Below are 23,165 nucleotides of genomic sequence, written 5' to 3'. Positions count from 1 at the left end.
CGAGGCAGACTTTGAACGTATAATCTCTTGCCGAGTGCATTTCCAGACACGGATAATTTTTTTTTTACTTCGAGGCAAGCGCGTCATATTCCCAAGCTTCAAACATTTAATTTCGTGCCCACATTGCTGTCTACGGCATTGCGAACACTTTACAGTGCCCCTGGGGCACAAGCAGGGACCTACTAGAGTGCTTCTCTATCAGAACGCACTCTGCGGTCCCCCCGGGGCACAAGCAGGCATCCACTTTGGTGTGCTTTTCTTGCTTGGAAACCCGTGTGCCGAGGGGTTTCCCAGAGACCGGAGTGTTTCCCAACTTAGGACTTGCACTGCACGGATGGTGCACGCTGAGTCCTCGAGGCTGCCTGCTGACATCACTGGTGCATTGGGGTAAAGGTATTTTATGTTTCATTTTATGTGCTTTCAGATTGTGCTGCTCATTTACAACTGACGGTGACCCGGGCCACTTAAAGCCCTGGTAACTTCCTTTGTTGTGCAAGGCATTTACACTGTAAGTATTCCATAAACCCTAATGATCTGGCAAGTAGAAAAAAAGAAAATTGAAAATAAAATCCTGTTCTAGAACATGATGTTTGGAGTATCGATGACTGTAAATGATCGCCAGTGTTCGTTTTTGTGGAATCACTGAGGCTTGATGAACACTAAGTGAATCTGATGCATAAACGCAGCTTCTACCTCGATTCTGGAGTCAGTGTCACGGATAAGTGTCCGATGTGGAGCACATGTGATGTGTGGTGTCTTTGTGATCAGGCTGAATGCATTGCTGCTTTTAACTTACTGTAGCGCTGGCATGTTCATTGCCCCCACTCAAGAGGTGCTGCTACGGGGTTTCAGCTAACCCTTGACTGCAATCAAAGGTGGGATACTGTGGTGGTGGTGCTGGAGACAGTAATGGGGTGAGAGAAAGACGGGGGTCGGGCTCATTAAAAGCTGCATCTCAGAATATACACTCAGAAAGAAAAACTACAAAGCGCACACTGCAAAAATAAAAATCGTGCAGAGCACCAAGTGCTTGTTCTCACACTGGATTAAAAGCAGTGATTTAATTCACTTTTAGGATAGGAAGTCGAGTGGACTAGATTTCTTTTTTTTAACTGGATGCGCATTTCTTTAGTGGGTGATGTCTTTGTACGGACTTTGCCTTGCATTCTTAACAAAGTTGGGCAAAATTGAACATTTGCAAGGCTGGTGAATTAACATTATTACTTGTCTGTGGATTCGATCTTGAACGTAGAGCAACATTTATTTGAAAATGTTACTTTAAGAAAAGGTAAAGGTAACTAGGCAGATATCTGTAGGCAGTAGTGCTTCATTTAAATAAGCGCACACACTACTATCGAAGTAACAGATTTTGAATGCACATGTCCTCCATTTGCTCTCACGATTACAAAAAGTTACTTTCAATGAATTGATTTGAATAAGTCAGAAGCGGCCCATGGACTTGCGGTGAGGTCGTCAGAAACCCCAAACTGAGCAGGTATCAAAGGCATTCTCTTTTCGATTTGCCATGTGACGCACAGTATGCTTATTTTTGCAATAAATGCTCTTTCAGACTCATCAAAAAGATAAACAATAAACATACCAATGAATACAGAATAGATATACAAAAGGCAAAAAATGTAAACACTAAACATATCACATCTTCCCTTTGGGGGGGGGGTGAGTGAGGGGGAGATAAGCTCCACACAGCTCCTTCTGGGGCATGGCCTCGTGGAGTATTTCTGGGGAGCACCCACAAGCACAGAGAAGGAGGGTAAACAATGCTCACTCAGCCCTTGTGGGCGTCAGGCCACAGATTGCTCCCCACAGACACACTCTGAGGGTAGCTCTCTCCATAAGAGAGGCAAGCAAGAGCAACACTCGCTCAGCCCCTCTGGGAAGATGTTGAGATTCAGCTTCAGCCTATGTGGGAATACACATTGGGATAAAAGGCTAAAACAAGCTGCGCCCACACAAACCCTCCAGGGAGTCGGGCTCCAGATTACTCCCCTATAAAATGTATTTCGTGGTACACACCAGGAAAACGGGCAAGGGGGATGGGTGCACATGAACTCCTTACCAGGACTGGTCGGATCCCAGGTTACTCTTATGTAAACACCTGCAAGAGAGAGGACGAGGGTGGGCCAGAGGAATGCTGGAGGAGAGAGGAGAAGCTGCGACTGCCTTGACTCTGAACAGATGTGACCTCTTTTCTAGTAAATAAAATATGAGCACTAATATTATTAATTGTCATTTTTGAAACCATGCCTGTTTCAATGTGAAGGAAAAAAACGTGGACCAGATAGAAGCTACAACCATGTCAGGTGGACAGGCCCACCTTAAATTCCGTGACTCCGTCTGCAGCAAAGTGCTGCTGCCCTTAAAGACTTGCGCCTGCTCATGTTCTCGAAGTCTTCACTCAAGTGTACTTTGGAAGTGCCTGGTCAACCTGAGCAGATGTGTTAGCCAATAGCTCTGGCTAAACACTTCTAAGGTCCCAAAGGCGAGACCGATTGGCATTGCCAATGCTTGTTTATTGTTTGAATGCACTAGTTGCAGCATAATTCTTTTCGCAAATCACAAACTAGATATGGATAAATACAGATACAATAATCACAAATGAATATGGATAAATACAGATAAAATAATCACAAATTGAATGTGGCTAAATACAGACAGAAATGTAAAAAATCATAAATACCATAAAACCGAAGCCCTAATCATAACTGAAGCTATCCCTTCCTGCACAAAAGCAATCCTGCCGGTAATGCTGACACCCTTGCACCATGGTGCAAGGCTGCCTGCATTGACGCTAGTTTTGCACACAGTATGCCAGCGCTAGAAGACAGTACAAATGTGCCATATCTTAGTAGATATGGCACATTTCTTCTATATACCATTCACGCAACTCTACCCTACATTGCATGAAAAATTAGTAAATGCCTCCTCTAATGTATTAGACTGTGGAAGAATCAGATTCACAATTCCCACTCCAGCTGAGCTAGTAAGTAAAGTGTTGGACTTTACAGGGGTGAAATTTACTGCTCTCACTTCAACATAAGCAGAAGTAGGGAAAGTATTGAACTTTGGATGGGCCAGATCATAAACAACAGTAGGAAAAGAGTTTAATTTTGAAGTGATGAGATTTACCGTTCTCACTCTAATTTAAGCAACAGTAGAGAAAGTATTGGACATTGGAGGGGTAAAATTTAATATTTCCACTCCAACATAAGCAAAACTAGGGAAAGCGTTGGACTTTGGAGAGGTCAAATTTTCAATTCCCACTCATTTGTAAACAAAAGTAGAGAAAGTGTTGGACTTTGGAGAGGTCACATTTACTATTTCCACATAAATGTTTGCAAAAGAAGGGAAAGTGTTGGGGCCCGATTCACAGAACTAACTTAAGACAAAATCCTAAACTTACTACCATTTTGGTATTCACAGAAGGCACTTACTCATTTTGGTATTCACAGAAGGCACTTACTCATCTCGGTATTCACAGAAGTTAGGACTCCTAACTTTAGGACTCCTAAATGCCTTCTGTGAATACTGAAAGTCTTAAAATTAGGATTTTTCTCAGTTTAGTAGTTGTATAGTCAGGACTCCTAACTTTAGGACTTCTAAATGCCTTCTGTGAATACCGAAAGTCTTAAAATTAGGATTTTTCTCAGTTTAGTAGTAGTAAAGTTAGGACTCCTAACTTTAGGACTCCTAAATGCCTTCTGTGACTACCGAAAACCTTAAAATTAGGATCTTTCTCAGTTTAGTTGTAGTATAGTTAGGACTCCTAACTTTAGGACTCCTAAATGCCTTCTGTGAATCCCAAAAGCCTTAAAATTAGGATTTTTCTCAGTTTAGTAGTAGTAAAGTTAGGAGTCCTAACTTTAGGACTTCTAAACTGATAAAAATCCTAATTTTAATACTTTCGGTATTCACAGAAGGCATTTAGGAGTCCTAAAGTTAGGACTCCTAACTTCTGTGAATACCGAAGTGAGTAAGTGTATTCTGTGAATACCAAAATGAGTAAGTGCCTTCTGTGAATATCAAAATGGTAGTAAGTTTAGGATTTTGTCTTAAGTTAGTTTTGTGAATCGGGCCCTTGGACTTTTCAAACTCCAATGCTGGACTATTCACACTCCAACGTTAGCAAAAATTGGAAAAGTGTTGGTCTTTGGAGGGGTTAGATTTACTATTCACACTCAAATATGCGCAGCAGTAGAGAAAGTGTTGGAATTTGAAGTGGTCAAATTTACTGTTCCCGCTCCAATGTGAACAACAGAGGAGAAAGTGTTTGAGTATGAAGGGTACAAATGAATTATTCCATTTCCATCCTAAACCAAAGCAAGACAATATTGCACTTTGTAGGGGAAAGATATACTGTTCCCAATCCAATATAAGGGCTATCGGTAAAGAGTTGGACTTTGGAGGGGTGGGACTTACTATTCCCCCTCCAATTTTTTAAAATGGAACATTTACATATATGCCAAATAAATGTATTCATTAAATAAAAACCAAATACATAATTTAAAAAATGCAACTGTTAAATTATAAATATGCTAATTTAGAGAGACCCCCCCCCATATAAGATAAGATTCAGTCTTGGTCCTGCTCCAGCAGAAATCACCCAGTGCTTAATTTGAGCCGGTGCTTTCTGGTGCTCAGCATTGGCATCTAATCCTCAGCACCTGCGCTTATAGCACCAACTAAGGACACACTCATTTGTATGACACGTGATTTTCCCCAGAATCACAGGATGTTGAGCCACGCCAAGACTTGAACCCGGTTCCTGTGCTCTGCAATCGGCAGTTCCAGCCATTAGGCAAAGTCCTCTGCAGAATAATAAGTCCCGGGGCTCTAGTCAGGAGGCATTTTGCACAAACACATTTCTCCTGTTAGCGCTGCCTCCTGAGGAGAGCACCAGCACTTTTTATTGTACAAATTAACCCCTGGACACCGCAGTGACGAATCCAAAGAAGGTTGTACCTGTTTGGTGTTGTTTGTGTGCCAGCGTGGAGGGAACTTGACCTGATAGTTACAGACCAGGATAAACATTAATTTGGATATGGCTGGTCTCTTCCTAGAGGGCAAAAACTGATGAACTGAAATGCAGGCCGGTGGCTGAGCTACATTAGTTTAAGCAGTCCATCCATCACCTTGCTGTGTGTTGCAAATTACAGCTGGTGTCATTATATAGCAACATCTGTCAAATATTCACCCATTCCCAAAAAACTGCTCCGTTGACCATCTTTACATGCCAATTTACCTCTGCCTCCATTTCACATGTTTGATGGCATGCAAAGGAAGGACTCTGAGTACTTTAAAATCATAATCAAACGTTTGCTTTAAGTTAAATTAATCTAAAGCGCAAATGTCAAATTTCAACACTGAATGAGAAGTACTTGTTGAAAGGGTTCATCTCTGGTGCAAGAAATAATATTCTTAGCGCTCATTAAAATGTCCCCCTCCAGGTAATGCTATGTTTTATATCCTGGCTCCGTGGAAAGGTTAAATTGCTGTGCAGAAGGTTAAATGGTGCCTTTGCTGTTGTTGAGAAAAAGGAGTGCTCTTGAACTGGCTTTTAGATGTTGCTCTGACATTTAGAACAGTGCACTAGATCAAGGGCCTTCTCGCTCTCTCTTCTGCTCCTCCGCATATATTGTCAGGCTGCTTGGGGAGTTGATTGGACGCACACAACTGTTTTTTTCCTGTATCCTGGGAACGCAGAACTGCAGTGCAGCAGGGAAACAAAGTTTGCAAGAGGATTTTTCAGTTTATGGCGATAATAATGTAAAATGTGCACATACATCTCATTGATGAATACAAATCTGATAGTGTTAATATGGTCATTATGTTTAAGTTGTTGTGGTTTAATGTAAGGAAGTTCAGCTGGTTACGTTTCCCAATAATGAGTAAGAAAATATCGAACCAGAAAACCCTTTGTGCAGCAGTTGCGTCACTTTTTGTGACATTCTGTGGTGCAGGAGCCTGCTCCATATTTACGAGGCAGCACTAAGCCACTTTTTTTGGCTTAATGCTGCCTTGCAAATATCGTTCTCTTTAGCGCAGTTTTCTGCATTAAAGGGGAGTGCAATGGGTGTTGCTGGGGGCGTTCCCAGCAACATCCATGGCTTTTTCACACTGCCCCAGATTTACTGGAAATCGTAACTCTGAGGCAGTGCGAAAAATGTATGCGGGAGGAACAACGAGGAGAAATATCTTTATTTTTCCACGTTTTTCCTTTTTCTAAGTGTGCTGCATTCTGCAGCACACGCAGAAAGAGGGAAAAGCCTCTTGTGGTTGTTTTTGTGCTGTATCTGATAGATATGGCGCATTCCTGCCCTTTTCATTTGCCGTAGGGCAGTGTAGCAGGAAGGCCGAACATTGAGTAACACTATATTGTCAACCTAAGTGTAGAGTTACTATATTCAACGGCAAGTTACAGCAGGTGCCGTCACACCAGGGCCCACAACCACAGTTGGTCCATTGAATCCTGATAATATTTATCTAATGTTATACATATAATATTTTACTACCAACAGCAGTCTAAGGAATTGTTTTTCTAGTTTGAACCAGGGCCTGTGGCATCTTTGTATGCTGAGGACTATACACCACATTTATGTACCTTAAAGATATGTGTCTCAAAAAGGACCATAGCCGTGGAGAAAAGAATACTAAATCTATATTTAGCAGTAGATACTTAACTTGACAATAAAGCGGTAGCCGGTATTCTGCTGTCAGAACTGTTGCAGGCCGATCTTATCCTCTTGATATTGTAGTAGAAGACTAATTCTGCTGTCCAGTTCTACCCATGATTCCTGGCCTTCTTGTTCTGCTCCTTCACTTCCCACTGAGGTCAGCTGTACAGGTCTGGCTTCCACCCAGATTCTGAATGCTTTCTGAAATTAAGCCTTCTTACCTTGTGGCTATATTTTGCCCTTGTCTGTGCAGATCATCTTCATCTCCAAGCCTGTCCGGTTTATAAGAGTAGGGCAAATATACCTCTATGTACCCAAAACTTAAAGTACAAAATGTGAACAAAAATTACTTCCCAAAAAATTAAAATTGAGCCAATAAAAACTGAAAAAAAATTGTCAAAAACACAGTTTTGCCCCTACATTTGATATAGTTTATTTAATTCTTAACTGATAAGACTGAATGGACGTTGATGGACACAAGCCCTATCCTAATCCAGTGAAAGACAATTTTAGATTTTGAATTAATGCGGAGTAGGGATACTAGCGACTTAACAAAACAATATCCTGTAACGGTAAAACACAATTTTACTTCTAAATCCTGAGCTTGAGCTGTGGTTGCTTTTGATTTTTTCTAGAAAAGCGTGTGATGGGTATTTACGGAGCACCACAACAACATTGAAGCCAAGATTCAACACAATGAAACTCCCAATCCAATTTAGTAAAAAGCTAAAAAGAGTAAAATGCTTCAAAAACCACTAAGTGCCAATACATGTCAATTGACGAAGGTAACCAGCACCAGGACACAATTTCAGGTCAGCTCTAATGCAGTGGGGGATGAGTAAGGATCGTGGGCCACACCAGTTAAAATTCATACCTTGGACTTAAGGGGTCATTTTGACAATAGAGGGGGGTTATCCAGTCAACCATGGCAGATGAACACATGTCAAATTTATGGATCCCCACCAGACAGATGTAGATCTCTGTGCCTTCAGGAGAGCCACTGATGTGGTGGTGCTGCTGAAGACACTGAGAGCCTCATTTATGAGAAGTGACGCATCACTGCGTGAAAGCAGCGATGCGTCACTTCTCAGTGCGCCCTCCTTCTGACATGATGGATGCGTCATATTTACTGTATGACGCATCATGTCGCAAGGAGTTACAGATACGTCAGTATTTCTGATGTATCTTTTGGCTCAAAAGTGACACATTGCTGGAGTGTGTCACAAAAGTGACGTAACTCCAGCAATGTGTCCTTTCACATGGGGAAAGCCCCATATGAAAGGGCCTGCATCAGTCTTACGCCTGCTGTGAGGCAGGCATAAGATATTGACGCATTTGCACCCTAGAAGTGGTGCAGTGAAATCTTGTAGATTTCACTGCTTCACTTCTACGAGGCTTACTTACGTGGGAACGCCTACCCTGCATACATTATACCTGATGCAGGTATAATGTAGTGCAGGGGTTTCGAAAGTGACGCATCTGCTTAGATGTGTCACTTTGCAAATAGGGCGCAACAGGAGGCATGTTTTACGCCACCGATGTGTCACAAAAAGTTAAGCCACTGAAGTGCAAAATTGTCGCAAGGCCTCATAAATAAGGCCCTGAATCTTTGCTGAGTGGACTCACATTTGATGCACTTACTTGGAAATTATTTTTATTTTGCCAAAGTGGCAATTTGTTTTTTGAAAACAAAAAATCAATGCCTCCAATGTGCAGGTGTTTTCTCTTATTGTGGGGGAACATTGAGAGATAGCTCTGCCTAGGAATAACATGGCGTTGCGGGCAGGGAAATCTAGTAATGGTCACCGACCCAAAAGGATGAAGAAAAATTCACTATGAACTAACAGCTAAGTGGCTGACAGGCTTTTGGGCCAGCAGCAGAGCCAACTGAGGCACTGTTGTCAGAAACCCTGCTGTTTCCCTAATCTAAAGGGGCTAGCGGAACCATGAGTTTGGCAGAAGAGTGCTTCCAATTTTTATGGTATATGTACCATTCTGCCAACCTCTAAATTGTACTGTTAGTCTTTGTTTCTAAAAGTCATTCTCCTCCAGCGATGCAAAACAGGATTCTAAAGCCAGTGGGGGACTCACAAATCCTGATAAAATGACATTGAATTCTTGTTAAGAATTAAGGGGCAGATTTACGTTCCCTGGCGCATCCCTGCAAATCAGCAGGGATGCACCAGGGAAGATGCGTCACGCAAGTTTGCCATTGCGCCACCGCAGATGCTCTGCATTTACAATGCGGTGCATCGTGGCGCAAGGACAAGCAGATGCGTAACGCATCTGCCGGCATAAGGTTGGCGCAGTGCTAAAGTTGTGTCGCAAGCGTGACGCAATTCCAGCACTGTTCCAACCTGCCCTCTCCCTAACATGCTTGAAGCAGGCGCAAGGATTTGACTCACCTGCGTCGGAAAAGTGACTGCGTGAAATCTTGTAGATTTCACTGCGTCACTTTTCTGAGGCTTTTTCCGACGAAACGCCCACCCTGCATACATTAAACCTGACGCGGGTTTAATGTGGCGCAGGGCTTTACAACGTGACGCATCTCCCTAGATGCGTCAAGTTGTAAATCTGTCGCAGCATGGTGCTAGCTTTGCGCCGCCGCTGCGTCACAAAAGTGATACAACGGCAGCGCAATAGTGGCGCACGGGGCTTGTAAATCTGCCCCTCAGTTTTGGTGTAAAATTCTGTGATCAGGGTAAGTCTAAATTCCATAGTTTTCCAGACTGCTTCACTGCTAGAATAACTTTTCAACCTGGTCCCTGTCTCACGTTTCATCTTTGGAATCAGTCACTTTTTTTGAGCTCGCAAACCTACAGTGGTGCAAGGTGGAACACTATTTGAATGCAGAACTCCACAGTGCCAGATACAGTCCACCCTAGGCCAACTTAAAACTTTTTCCTTAAGTGCAAGTATCTCCATGTAGGACAAACTTGAAGATCTTTCTCACTGATGCCACACCTTTTCTAATCCTAGTCCTCCAGTAGTTCAAAATGACTAATGGGTTTCTTTTGGCCTTGCTGGGCATGCGGCTGTCCCTTGCACAGGGCTAACCATTATATTGAGAGAATACTACCTAACTGACACGGAAATCTCTGTTGTGAAGGGAGTCGTCACCCCTGTGGATTCCTTCACAGCAGTGAAGTTTGTTGATTGGCAACATTATTTAAAGTTCCCACTCAGCAAACTTTTTGTGTTCAGAAAAACAACCTTCCAAAAGGTAAATGGCTCCAATGCGCAAGCAGCTTTTTCTCAGCGTGTGGGGATGATTCAAGATTTTCTCTGCCCTTGTCCACCTTGCAAACTGAAGATGGGAAAGAAAAATAAATGATGGTCATCCTGCCTTTAACAGAGCATGACTACTGGATCATTAGTAACCCTGGCCTTAAAACTCCGCTCGCAGAGTTTGCAGATTTTTGGCAACTCCAAGTTCCAATTAGAATGCGGAGTTGCCGTAAAACTCCGTACTCTGCAAACAAGCAGGGTTTTTTGTGTTTCCGTGCCCAAAATGCATTTTTGCATGCGCTGGAGCGACTTACCAAGTGTCTGCAATCGCCGACGAGATTTCCCAACCGTTCGCGAATGCCACAAGATTTGGTAGCCGGCCGCACGGTCCCGCGATAGTGTGCGATCACGAACACGTCATTCGGGTGCGCCATCGCACTTCCGGTGGAAGTTTTGTGAACAACACGATCCTGAACACGCAGAATCTGCAATCTGGCGAAGGTTCTCTCCCAAGCAGCATCAAAACCTTCTCAAAATGATGATTTGGATTAAAAAAACTTCTCAGATTGACATTTGGCTGTACTTTTTTGTGCAAGCAGTCCCTTTTCTTTTTTTACTTTATTTATGAAGAGGAAGGAAGTGCCCCAGAGTCTCCAACTTCCTGTTCCTGTCTAGCAGGCTCCTCCCAGTGCTTTGTCCATCTCCTTTTCAATTTTTTATTTAGATTTAGATCTGGAAGGATCACTCCTTTTGTCTGCTGCATCATATTTCATTGGATTTGAGGACTTTTGAATTTGAGATTTCACATGTAAGTTTGAAAATTGGTGTTGTTTGTTTGATCGGGGCATTGCACCTACATTTTTTTGTACTTTTCATTGTTTTTTTTAAAGGTTATTGTGGTGGTTGGCCTGTTGTTTCAGTATGGCCTAGTTGTTTCTTTCTACATTTTTCTCTAACTTTTGAAATCAATTTGCAAAATGTATTAATTCACTAGCCCAGTAATCTGCCAATAGGCCTTTCAGGCAGTCAGCGCAGAGCTACTCATGGGTGCATGAAACAACTGTTTCTGTGGTGTCTGTTGAATTTAAACACCATTAAGGGCATGGATGCCAATGGATTGAAATGCAAAATGTGTTTTTTTGGTATTTCACTTTTTTCACGTGTGTTAAATAAATGTCTTTGTTGGATGTGTGTGGTTGTTGTGTAACTTGCAAGCCTTTTTGAGCCCTGTGGGTTTGTGTTTTGGCACTGTTGCATTATAGCTGTGTTATTTAACATGCCCTCCTTTGTCTGGCCACTGTGTGTGTGCTTGTAATAGTGGGCCAGCATTTGCCTTGGCTGAGCCTACTGGTGTGGCCAGGGGCAATTTTGTAAAGTCTGTGTCCATGTAGGCCTGCTTAAGTTCATTGTTTTCAAGGCCTCCAGCTTGTTGAAAGTGACCATGTGGCTGTCAGCTATTTTGTGAAGGCAGCCAGTGTGCTTTTGCCATAGGCCTGCATTGTCTGCCTTCCCTTTTTTGTTGTTGTAGCCTGGACATGTGGCTGGCGGCCATTTTGTGAAAGAGCAGCCAGTGTGCTTCTACATTAGGCCTGCAAACCTTCTTTGTTATGGCCATGCCTTGTTGTTTTGCATGCAATTTTTTCTTCTTTTCTCCAGCAAAAAATGCAGCACAGTTCACTACATTTCCTAATAACTTTACAATATTATAGGTTTGAATTAATTCACCATGTGGCCTTGTCTGCCAATGGGGTTTCCAACCAATAGGCCCAGAGCTACTCATGGGTACATTGAACAACTGTTTCTGTGGTGTCTGTTGAATTTAAACATCATTTAGGGCATGGATGGCATTGGACTGAATTGCAAAATGTTTTTTTTTGGTATTTCACTTTTTCCATGCGTCTTAAATAAATGCTTTTGTTGGATGTGTTTGGTTGTTGTGTAACTTGCAAACCTTTTTTAGTCCTATGGATTTTCGTTTGGGCATTGTTGCATTAAAGCATGCCTCCTTTGTCTGGCAGTGTGTGAGTGTGTTTATAAGAGTGGGCCAGCATTTACCTTGACTGAGCCTCCCCATGTGGCCAGGTGTAATTTATTGTTTAAAGCCTATGTCCAACTCCAATATATAGGCCTGCTTGAGTTCATTGCTCAAGAGGTGTGGCGCCGTGGCTAGGGCGACTGACTCCGGAATCTGGGGATCACGGTTCGATCCCCGGCGCCGGTGGCAGATTAGCCCAGCACCATATGACTCTGGGCAATAGCTTGCTTAATCTTCCCGACGGCCCCTAGCGCCTAGAGACCCTTACGGGTGAGTGTTCACGCTTTACAAATGTGGATATTATTATATTATTATTGCTTTCCAGGCCTTTTTCTTGTTGTGATTTGTGACTGGCCATGCGGCTGGTGGCCATTTTGTGGTGGAAATTAGTGTGCTTTACTGCTTTTGCCATAGGCCTGCATGTCTTTCCTTTGCTCCTCTTGTCTTATTGCTTTCATCCATTGTCAGATGCAGCTCCCTAAATGCTGCATCCCACGTGATACTCAATGCCAAACCGGGTCCTTACATTTGTATTTTTGTTGTTGGTTTTTCTTCTTTCCTATCATTCCTGAGTGTACTGTACAGTACAGCATGAAAACCCTTGTTGTCATAGTCTCACAAATGGCTACACTGTATTGTTATGTTTTTTTAATAACTGAGGTAATTAATGCAATAATATTAATAACACTAACAAGTGTGACCACACGCTAAGCTGTACATTATATTTGTTTGTTTGTACCAGTAGTAATTGAACCACAACAATGAATGCCATGTTTCACTGATGTTCTTCTTGCTTCTTTGCTTTTAGGTGCACAAAAGAGGAGGAGACAACATCACCAATTGTATTGCCAGACAGAAGTCCTGCGACCACAGACATCTCTTCAACTTTTGCCATTGCATGCTGCTGACATCTTAAACATGGCCCCAAAGAAAAGTACTAGGTCCAGTACCAAGAAAGTTGCCAGTGAGAAGAAGGCACTGCCACTTACCAAGATAGGTATGTCGTCCAAGACCTTTTATGGGAAACCTAAATTCACGCCTATAGCAGCGGCGTCTGGGGAGCAAGCTGGGAGAAGCACCCCTGCATCAGTGGACCCACCCCACCAACCTAAGCCCAAGCCCATGTCTGTCGCAGAGACAGCCAGTCTAACCACGAGTCTAGAGCCAACGAGCAGTGATGTTTAAATTGACTTATCACAAAGTAGTACCCAATCAATGCAGGAAACCCAGATAAGTGGGCAACAACAGCCGCAACCACCCGCAATAGTAGTTGTTCCTCCTGAAGTAGGGGCAGTTCAGGAGATCGAGCTTCCTCGTGAGGAAGAAGAGCAAGCCACACTTTCAGAAGATCCATTCTCTTCCAGATCCCCAGCAAGGAAAAGGAGGGATAGTCCATCTACTTCTTCTGCAACCTCCCTTCTGATGATCTAGAAGCCACTTGAAAGCCACCTCAGTCTGAGAGTGGGACACGCCACGAGACAAGGCTAGGGAAAAGGAAGGTTCCAGAAAGCCTTAGAGTTATGGAGCTAGATGTAGACGAGGAGGATGATGACAAGCCAGTCATCATAGACATTAGTCCTGCCCCAGTGAAATCCAACATTGCCCCATCCCAAATTGCTGTGAGGGATATGGCACTGATACCACCAATGCAGATGATACCACCAACACCATCTGCAGCTTCCATGTTTTGCCGACAGCGACTTACATCCACCACAACCACCTCAGTAGAAGTAGGTACTGCAGAGAGTCAAACGTCATGTCCACCTTCCAGTTCATTCAACATTGCAAGTAGTACCAGCAGCACCAGAAAATTGACATCCCCAGTTTGGGACTTTTTTTTCGGTTAGCAAGAAGGAGGTGAACATTGCTTTATGCTCCATTTGTGGCCAAGGTGTTAGTCGGGGTAAGCTTGGTAGAAATTATGGCACCGGACGCCAAACAAGCCATCTGTGAATACATCACTTGATCCAGAGGGAGGCACAGCTTAGCGTGTAAAAACTGCATATGTTGTTAGTGGAGGAGATGAAGAAGAACATTCGATCATGGTGGAAGGTGAACAAGAGTGAGACATTTTCTCTGCTACACAAAGCAGCTCTGTCCCCAGCAGTACAATGGTACCGCCCACATCATTATCAGTAACATCCCAATGGCACCAGAGTCAGGCTGAGACACCAAGGGGTCCAAGGAAAGAGAATACCACAACGAAAAAACATGCATTGAGCCTAACATCTGGAGTCAAGAAGTCACCTGCATCAGTGGCATCAGAAAAGAAAAAAATCCAGGCTACCATTCTCAGCATGTTTAGGTCAGAGGGGCAGTATGAACGCAACCACCCAACAGCACGTTTGTACAAAGTGAAGCTGGCTAAAATGTTAGCGATGGACCTCTTCCCTTTTTCTTTTGTGAAAGGGGTGATGATCCTGGGATCATCACCCTCCGCCTGGGATGACTCCTGGTGGCCCCCGGCCCTGGGCACCGCTCCCAAACCAACAGACCACGCACGCAACCTGGGCTTCATCCTGGACTCCTCCCTCTCGATGACCAGACAAGTCAACGCCGTCACATCTTCGTGCTTAAACAACCTGCGCATGCTCCGCAAGATCTTCAGATGGATCCCCACCGAAACCAGGAAGACCGTCACCCAAGCACTCGTCACCAGCCGACTGGACTACGGGAACACCCACTATGCCGGAACCACAATCATAAATGCCGTGATTGATTGATTGATTGATTGTGGGTTTTCTTGAATTTGTGCCAGCCATCTTCCTGAAATGGAAGGTTCCCAGCCAGTCCTATTTCGCCAGAGTTGCTGTTCCAGCACTACATCACGACGTGCTGGAATTGCTTGGACAAGCTTTGCAACAGAGTGCTGTTCACACTATCCACCTGACAACAGACATATGGACCAGTTGCCAAGCCACTGATTACATGTGCATCACTGCAGACCGGATCTCTTTTGTGGGGGTTAGAGAAAAGATATCTGCAGCAGGTGTTGTTGACACTGCTGAGATTTTTATTGCTGCTCTTAAACAGCAACTGTAGCCATGTTCGCCATGGAGAAATCTCATACTGCTGCAAACATTTTAGAAGACTTTGACAGCTAGGTCTTTGAATGGCTGTGACCAAGAGGGCTTAACATTGGTTTTGTTGCCACGGACAAGGATCATTCAACGTGATAATAGAATGCCAGTTAAAGCACTCATCCAGGAGGTGCCAGCACATTGAAACTCAACTTATTACATGCTTGAACGTCTGAGCAGTACAGACCAATCAATGAATATGTCATGCAAAGAGGGGATGCTACTGTGAAAGGCATGATCATTGAGATGGACCAATGGGGCCTGACAGAGATGCTACTTCCTTTCTAGGTCTTCACACGTGAAGTCAGCAAGGAGGACTATACTATGGCCAAGTTATTCCATTGTTGCACATGCTACAGGAACAGCTGAAGGGGGGTCTGCCATGTGCGCAGGTGTGGAGAAAAAAAAGAAGCATATGAGTTGGTGGAGAGCTTAACCCTTCGCTTATCTGAAAATACAAGGGTGCGAAGAGGCATTGTGGCATCCAGCCATCAGATTTGTGCCACTATTCTGGATCCAGGGTGCAATCCATTACTGCACACTTTCATTCCTTTTCCAGACGGGGAAGTTGCCAACTACAAAACTTTGATAGCTGTGGAAGACATGTCAACTAGAAAAAGAAAGGCTGTGATTTAGAGGCCCGCTACTCCAGGGCACAACAAGTACTGCAGGGACGCCGGCTCCAAGTTTAACTTCAGAGTCTGAGGGCAGTGCGGTTGCCTCACAGCAGCCAAAACCACCAACAATGGCAAGAACAACATCAACAACAAGAACAGGAGCATCAGCCCCAGAATTGGCACAGGAATGGTTTCTACAGTACTGTTCAGTTCTAAGGCAAAGGCAAAGGCAAAAGAGGCCAAGCAAAGCGGAGCACCCATGAGCATTGAGCGGATGGTCCAGGCCTATCTGGATGACCCAACAGAGGTCTACTTTGATCAAAACCCATTGCTGTATTGATATGGGAAAAGGCGCCAATAGCCAGTGCTCAGCAGGCTGGCGATAAACTATCTGGCTTGCCCTGTGGCAAGTGTCTCTTCTGAGCTTGTTTTCAGTGCTGCTGGTGCCATTCTGTCATTGAGAAGGACAAGTCTCTTGCCCAAAACGTGGAGAGGTTAACCATGATCAAAATGAATCAGCACTTTATACTACAGGATTACACCATACCTGAAGTATCACAGCAGGAAGATGATGACGGTGACCAAGGTCATGCAAGTAGTGTGTTAGGAGACCTACTTCTGGGTGAACCACCAAAGTTTGAGGACGAGCTCTACTTTCCTGACAACTAGGCTCTCGAGTAGCTTTCTTTCTTGCTTTGACACCCAAATAAAACTCCCCAAAAAGATATAGCTAAGAGCTAAGGAATATTATTTACTTTTATTATTTGTGTGTGTCACTATCTTTCTGGTTCGAATCACAACAAATCCATCACCACCGCCTTACTCTTTTATTGTCGGATTGGAGTTTCAACTGTGTGCAGTCAGTGAACAAGTAAGTCCACTGCTCCGAGTCCTGACTCGCCCTAAATATATTTTCTTCAAGCCATACTTTGGATGGAGAATAGTACAACAAATATGAAATGTGTGCCTGCCTCAAGTCTCTCCAATGAACCTGACTATATATCTAACCTCCTTTCCGAGCCTAGAGGGATTGCCCTGGAAGAACCGGTAAAGGATGGCATGCATTGCACGCTGAGTAATTGGTGTTTGTGGTGTTGTGCATGATGTCACTAGTATTTAATCTATACACAAAAAAGTGACTCAAGTCAATGTTACCCTTCTTGTTGTTCAATAACAAAATTGTACTACTGCAGGCAGATTCATTCCATTTTTGTTTCTGGACTCACTCGGGACACTATAGAGTTGGACACCATGACCATATCATACTCACAGTCAGTCAGTAGGATCGGAGATGATTGATGGAATAACTTGCGGCATTTCATGAAGTGGCCTAAAAGGTAAACAACAACACCAGACTGACAAGTCTGTCTAGTGGTGGAGGAGAGTGTTGTGGTATGACTGACAGTGGAGCGCTGGTTTTGTTACTCAATTTGGAAAATACTATCTTACTGTGTGTGTGTATGTGTGCTCTGTGCTGTCTGGCTCAAAATCTAAGCTAAGTGGAGGTTGGGTGGGCGGGCCTGCTCCTGTTGTTGGAGGTAACTGCTAGAAACAGAGTAGACATGATTTAGCCAAGCCGCCTCTGAAACTTTTCTTGTTGCACTCCTCCTTAATTTCTGCAGTTTAACTTTACTTTTCTCCTTGATGTGTCAATATCCTTTTTGTTTTTCCATCTACACTTACAGGCCGGCCTTTAACCTGTGCTATACTGAGAACTACAATTCACACTTACCTTACCAAACCGCATCGGCCAGGCAGGCACCCATATTGACGGACGGACAGTCCAAGGAAGGACCAAGAGGTATGCTGAGATGCAACTCCCAATTTGACAATAATTATACTATAATTTCATTCTATTCATTTGTTCTCTTCAATCATTACGACTGTGTGTGTTTGCTTATATTTGACTTCTACAGATATTTTTTAATTTTCTTTGCTAGCTTTAAAAGGAAGCCCGGTACAACAGAACATCAAATGTATGTAACTTGGGTCTCTCTCATCAAACCCTAACCCTCTTCCCCCGGGCTGTGTGATTTATTTTGAGGTGTGAATAAATTAAATTTACACCAGTTATTGATCACATACTTGCTGGGGCAGATGTGGTGAAAGCAACACTAACTCATGGCAGGGCAAAGGTCTTCTTTTGCTCTAAGTATGTATACTTCACTTTAGCCCACACTGCAATATTAGATAGCCCACCCATGGCACAGTATTCGATATTCATTTTTTTTTCTAGAGGAACATAAATAATCAATCATAATAATATAATTGGTTGCCAGTATCAAGTCATCAATCATCCTAGTTCCACCACTAAAGGTTATGAAGCCGCTTGTCCGCTTCATCATCATAGCTAGAGTCGACTGCAGTTTGTAACTTGTACTAGGCTAGCCCTCCAGCCATTCTGGTTTATTTTACTTTAGTATTGCTTATCATCATCATGGTTTATTGTTTGGCATTTTTCTTGTGTACTGTACTTCTACTACTCGTTCCCGAGTCTCCCTCGGGTGACTGACTGTCTCATTTTCTTTTTTTGCAAATGCTACTGTAAGTGTCTACTACTACTACTACTACCGTCACCATGGCACCTTGGGAAACCAAACATCACCATGCAGACATTGCTTCGCCTAAGTATATATAAACATCAATCACAGGTAAGAGAAGAAGTTTTGGGAGGCACAATTAATAATATGGAAATTAATTCACACACCCACACCATTCCGAGTCCATAGGGGTTTTAGTTGCAGACAGCATAGACTAGGAGGAGACACTGACACAGTAGCGGCTTGTGGAGGGAGTGCCGCGGAGCGGTGGGGCGGGGTGTAGTAAACTCTAGCTCATGGCCGACCGGAGTAATGTACATAAATAAATAAATAAAACGAATTTCATTGCGCGCGCTGAAACGCCAAATGCGTGACCAATACTCTAAGCAAAACAGTAACACAAAATTAATGAGACACATAAAATTATAGTGGCACAGTAGCACTAGCAAGCAGAGAACATAACATTTGTGGTATCAACCCACTTCCTCAGCCTCTAACATATATGGGAGTTTCAGGCATTAATACTAGGCACTATGGAGTAGACAAGTCTTCTTTTCTCTCTCTCTCTTGTTTAGCTAATTTAACCTTGTAGGCATGCCAGATCAGTCAGCTTGCACCCTAGACAGACATACTCGTGTCGCAGACTCACATTGGGGCACATGAACAAGGGCTTTATCTCCGCTTTTTTGGCTTTGAAAGCCAAAGAAGCGGAGATAAAAAAATCGCCCTATCAACAAAAGGGTGCTAACAGGCAAAATCGCATGTTAGCACCCTTTTTCACTACGCTTCCCTTTGCATCCCTAATGAGATGCAAAATGGGCATTCCAGAGCAAAATAATAGGAGAAATGTCGCTAAGTGACATTTCTCCTATTATCAAGCTTCATGCTAACCCTGTTAGAGACAAAAAAAGCAGTGCTAACCACAGTTAACACTGCTTTTTTTACGTCTCCTAATTTTCAGACTTAGCCATGTAATCCAATGGAACGTGGATTACATGGCTAAATCCACCATGGGCTATCAACAAGGATATCCCTATCATTGTAGTTTTATCGCTGCATTACCAGCGATAACCTCCCAAAATGCAGCTATCGCTGGATTTTTTATCGCCTAGGCGGTTAGCGTTGTTAATAACGCGATAACCAGGCGATATTATCCAGCAATAGCGGGCGTTAAAAAAATTAACGCTAAGCGCCCTTAGCATTAATTTTCCCTGTTCCGTGTTAATATGCCCCATTATTTTTATTTACTACTGTCTTCAGGTGGGGCAGCTGTAGTCTATAACTACACAATTATCTTATTTTTCTATTATGGCCATACTCTGTTACATCAATGGCAACTGCTCAATTTCAGTTTCATCCTGACTACAACAACAAGGCAGATGATATCTGATCTGAATGATTATATATGGGATGACGTGAGGTACTAATGATTGATTGTGTAACCATGCAGCCGATAGGCCACCCATGACAGGTTGACACGGTTGAAAATAACATAGGTAGGGAGTGGGCCTCAGAGTCGGAGGGAGGTGATTGATAATGGGTGGCTATAAGTGCATACATACACAATCTATAGGTTGTGCTTGCAAACTACTGTGAGTCAAGGGAGTATTCTGAAATACAACCTTGAATCAAAAACCTTGAAAAAAGCAGTCCTTGTTTCTCTTCCCAGCAATTTTTTCATTTATCATTGCATTGCTCTTCTAGCCTTATATTTTTTTTATTCAAATCTTATTCTTATCTTCACTCTTGGCTTTGCTACTCTGGATCAGTTCATTTTTATTTTTCATTGTCTTCATCCAGCGACAGTCTCCACCTATGCTATGATTGAATACCATTCAGGCATCCATCCATTCAAAGCAAACATGGCATCCTTCCTTGCTTTGAGTTTGACCCATCAACCCCCCCTGAGAATTCCTATCACCCACACAGTTTCATCCACCCAGGTAGGCATCCTTTCTTTCACCTTTAACCAATCCTTCAACCACCCATGCATCCGATTCCTATCAGCCACCTATGCATCCCACGCATCAATCTTTGCCAGTCATATATTACATGTCACCCGTCCTTCCTCCATCCATCCTTCTTTCCCTTTTTGTTCAACCCATCCATCAAGGTCATCTGACTCTTTAGTCTTCTTCATAAAATTTTCCCAGCTGAGTTGAAGACAGATAGAAGAGCCCATCAGTTGCTCAACTCCCGCAGCTAATGCTATTGCTAATGCTAAGTAAAGGGTGTTTTCTTCAACCATTGCTCACAACAACTTAGTATCTCTCAACAGTACAGTGCACACCCTTGCATCAAGTGTGTATTGTCAATAAGTAAGGAATATAACTTACCACCGCCCGCCACTGCTGCTGGCTCACCCACCCCTGCAGCTGCTCAATCTGCTCCCTCCTGGCTGGCGTCACCTGTCCCGCCGGGGGCCCCCTGCAATGGTTGTCGGTACGCCTAGAAAAAACCTTACACATTTCTTATATTCCCCTTATTTTTCTTTTTCACTAGCAAGATTGAAAATACAATACATACATACACAACACACATCACTAGTACAAATCGGGCCCGAGAGTAGAGTAGACAGTAGTATGTCCTATCCTATCAAAAATAGTAAAATATCTGGTTGGACATTTTGTTGGTGGTAATTTTCAAAAAGCCTCTCAAGAAGAGGACAACCCAAAGGACTGGACTCAGTGGCTAGAGCTATTGGTGAATCTGAGTTTCAAAACTTTTAAAAAAGAAAAAGAGTCGCCACTGGGGTAGCTACAGACAGACTAATAGTAGTACAGAGTCAGAGGCAGTCAGATTGAAGTAAAAAAAACACAGACACTAGAAATATAATAACTAAGTAGGTAGGTAATGCAGGGATAAGAAGAATTTAGAAACAGATAGATCGAAGAAGATTTGGTAAAAAATAGAATTAGGAAACGGAAATATTAGTTCGGAAAAAAAGGTGCAGTAAAAGTTAGGGAAATATAATTATTAATATGAACAACAGGAGGGCTTTCTGGGGCCAGCAGCAGAGCCCTCTGTAGAGGAGAGATCCAGGCCCTGGGAGGCATCTCCAGCTCCCGCCTCAGCAGACCCCATTGTCTTCTTGCCCCTGGATGCTGATCATGTAAGATATAATAAAGACAGAGATAAAAATTGATTGGTGTGAAATAAATAATAAATATTTTTTTGATGCTCCCCAAAACTTTTTTGACAGAAAACGACAATTTCAATAAAATTGACCTATCTAATCTGATCGACTAGTAGTATCATGATCGCTGACTGTCTAGTTATTTATTAATCCAGTGTTCTATTCCAATTCCAGAATCCTAAACCTTAGTACCACCTAGCCTGCCTATTCCAAAGACATTGGAATAAATTGCCAAAAATTATATTTGCTTCTTCAAAGTTCTGATTTCATTCGCAATCATCAATCAATCAACCCCCTTTGACGGGCCAATTGTTCACTAAATCGGCATTTCCATTTATTTTAGTCCTCAAAAATGCATCGATGGACGCATGCATATAGTATACACCACATTGTTGGTTGGTTGCTGATGTGCTGAGTTGCTATATTATTCACTCACTAACAAACTACAAAAGGTTCTACTAAGGACTGGAGTCAGCAGCACATGACGGAGGACGCATCACGCGAACCTCTAAAAATGACCAACTAATACTAAGGGGTCTATTAGTATGTCGGGCGGAGGCACCACCACGGTCCTGGCGGTGGCGGAAAATGATTTTTTCTGCACACCAGCAGCGGTCCTCACGTCTGCCATATTAGTATGGCCAAACATAGCCCATTTCTCGTTCGCCGCGGTGAGACGTGAACCGCCATCAAAGTGTGCCCGTCACTGCAGCGATGGGAGCCAATGGAGACTCACTGCCATGCAGAATGACGTGCCGTTCGCTGTACAAATCAGAATGCCCCAAACAGCCAGTCGCACCGGAGCGGAGAAACCGCCCAACGAGAGATGGCGGAAGCTCGACAGCAGAGCCCGGCCACAATGGATCCAGCTCTACACGTCTTTCCAGTGCTTTACCTGATATATACGCAATAACACAATCCCACACACAACCACAACACACAACTCATGGGCTGAGATATGGTCCCTGTCCACACCAGACACCCTGGTGGGGACAGGAACACATCCACACGTGTACCCACACATGTCCTACCTGTCACCAAATCACCCCTCTGCATCCAGGTCACCCATCGTCTGCGATCATGAAGTAATTTCCCGGTCGCGTCACCGCAGCGGTGAAGACGCAGAAAAACATGCATACAATGCATACGGCAGGGTCAGCGCCATGCATGGGCAGTACACAAAGATCATAGGGCAACACCTCCACACACTAGGCCCCCCCAACATGAAGAGACATGCCATGTGCACCTCCTGTGCCCCCCTGCACAATAACCAGCCAGGTGAACATACACCCTGCACCACACACCAAACAACTAGGGAGACAGCCACAGCAGGAGTGGCTGCAGAGGAACACACAGCACAGAAGTACAGGGCCAGGTCAACCCACACACCACAACAACAACACACATATGGCAAGGAAACACAAGCACAAAATGAACACACACACAGATAATGAACAATCACTCCACTGGACACAGCCTGCCAAGTCACACAGACATACCCCACACTGACACACAGCCACATACACAGACCACATGCCAGCAGCAATGGGGTACAGCATATAGGAAACCTAAAGTAAGGTGCCCACAAATGGAAGGCCAATGAGCTAACTACCAAGCATGTGTACATCACATGCAAGACAAGAAACATATAACAACATCCTCAGCCCATCAAATCACACATGGCTGGCACAGTGAGTGAAGTAAAACCACAGTCACCTCAGTGCGCCAACTCAGGGAGACAGCAAGGTAACCCATGTATAGGCACAGGGATGAAATTAAGGCCCCGAAGTCAAATAGTGAACAGCCACACATATGTATACAACTACTTGACAGGAGT

General features: G+C 43.6%; 1 long non-coding RNA gene across 1 annotated transcript in view; it reads left to right on the top strand.

Annotated features, from left to right (window-relative positions):
- LOC146862286 (uncharacterized) overlaps positions 1 to 23,165 on the top strand; it is a 43,089-nt gene that overhangs the window by 12,434 nt on the left and 7,490 nt on the right. The window contains exons 2-4 of the long non-coding RNA XR_014978410.1: positions 12,764 to 12,952; positions 17,338 to 17,453; positions 18,202 to 18,303. This is a non-coding gene — a long non-coding RNA (uncharacterized LOC146862286). The remainder of the gene's footprint in view (positions 1 to 12,763; positions 12,953 to 17,337; positions 17,454 to 18,201; positions 18,304 to 23,165) is intronic.

Source organism: Triturus cristatus, chromosome 2_2, assembly GCF_964204655.1.
Source record: "Triturus cristatus chromosome 2_2, aTriCri1.1, whole genome shotgun sequence".
Lineage (NCBI taxonomy): Eukaryota > Metazoa > Chordata > Amphibia > Caudata > Salamandridae > Triturus > Triturus cristatus.
This window is presented reverse-complemented; position numbering and strand designations above follow the sequence as displayed.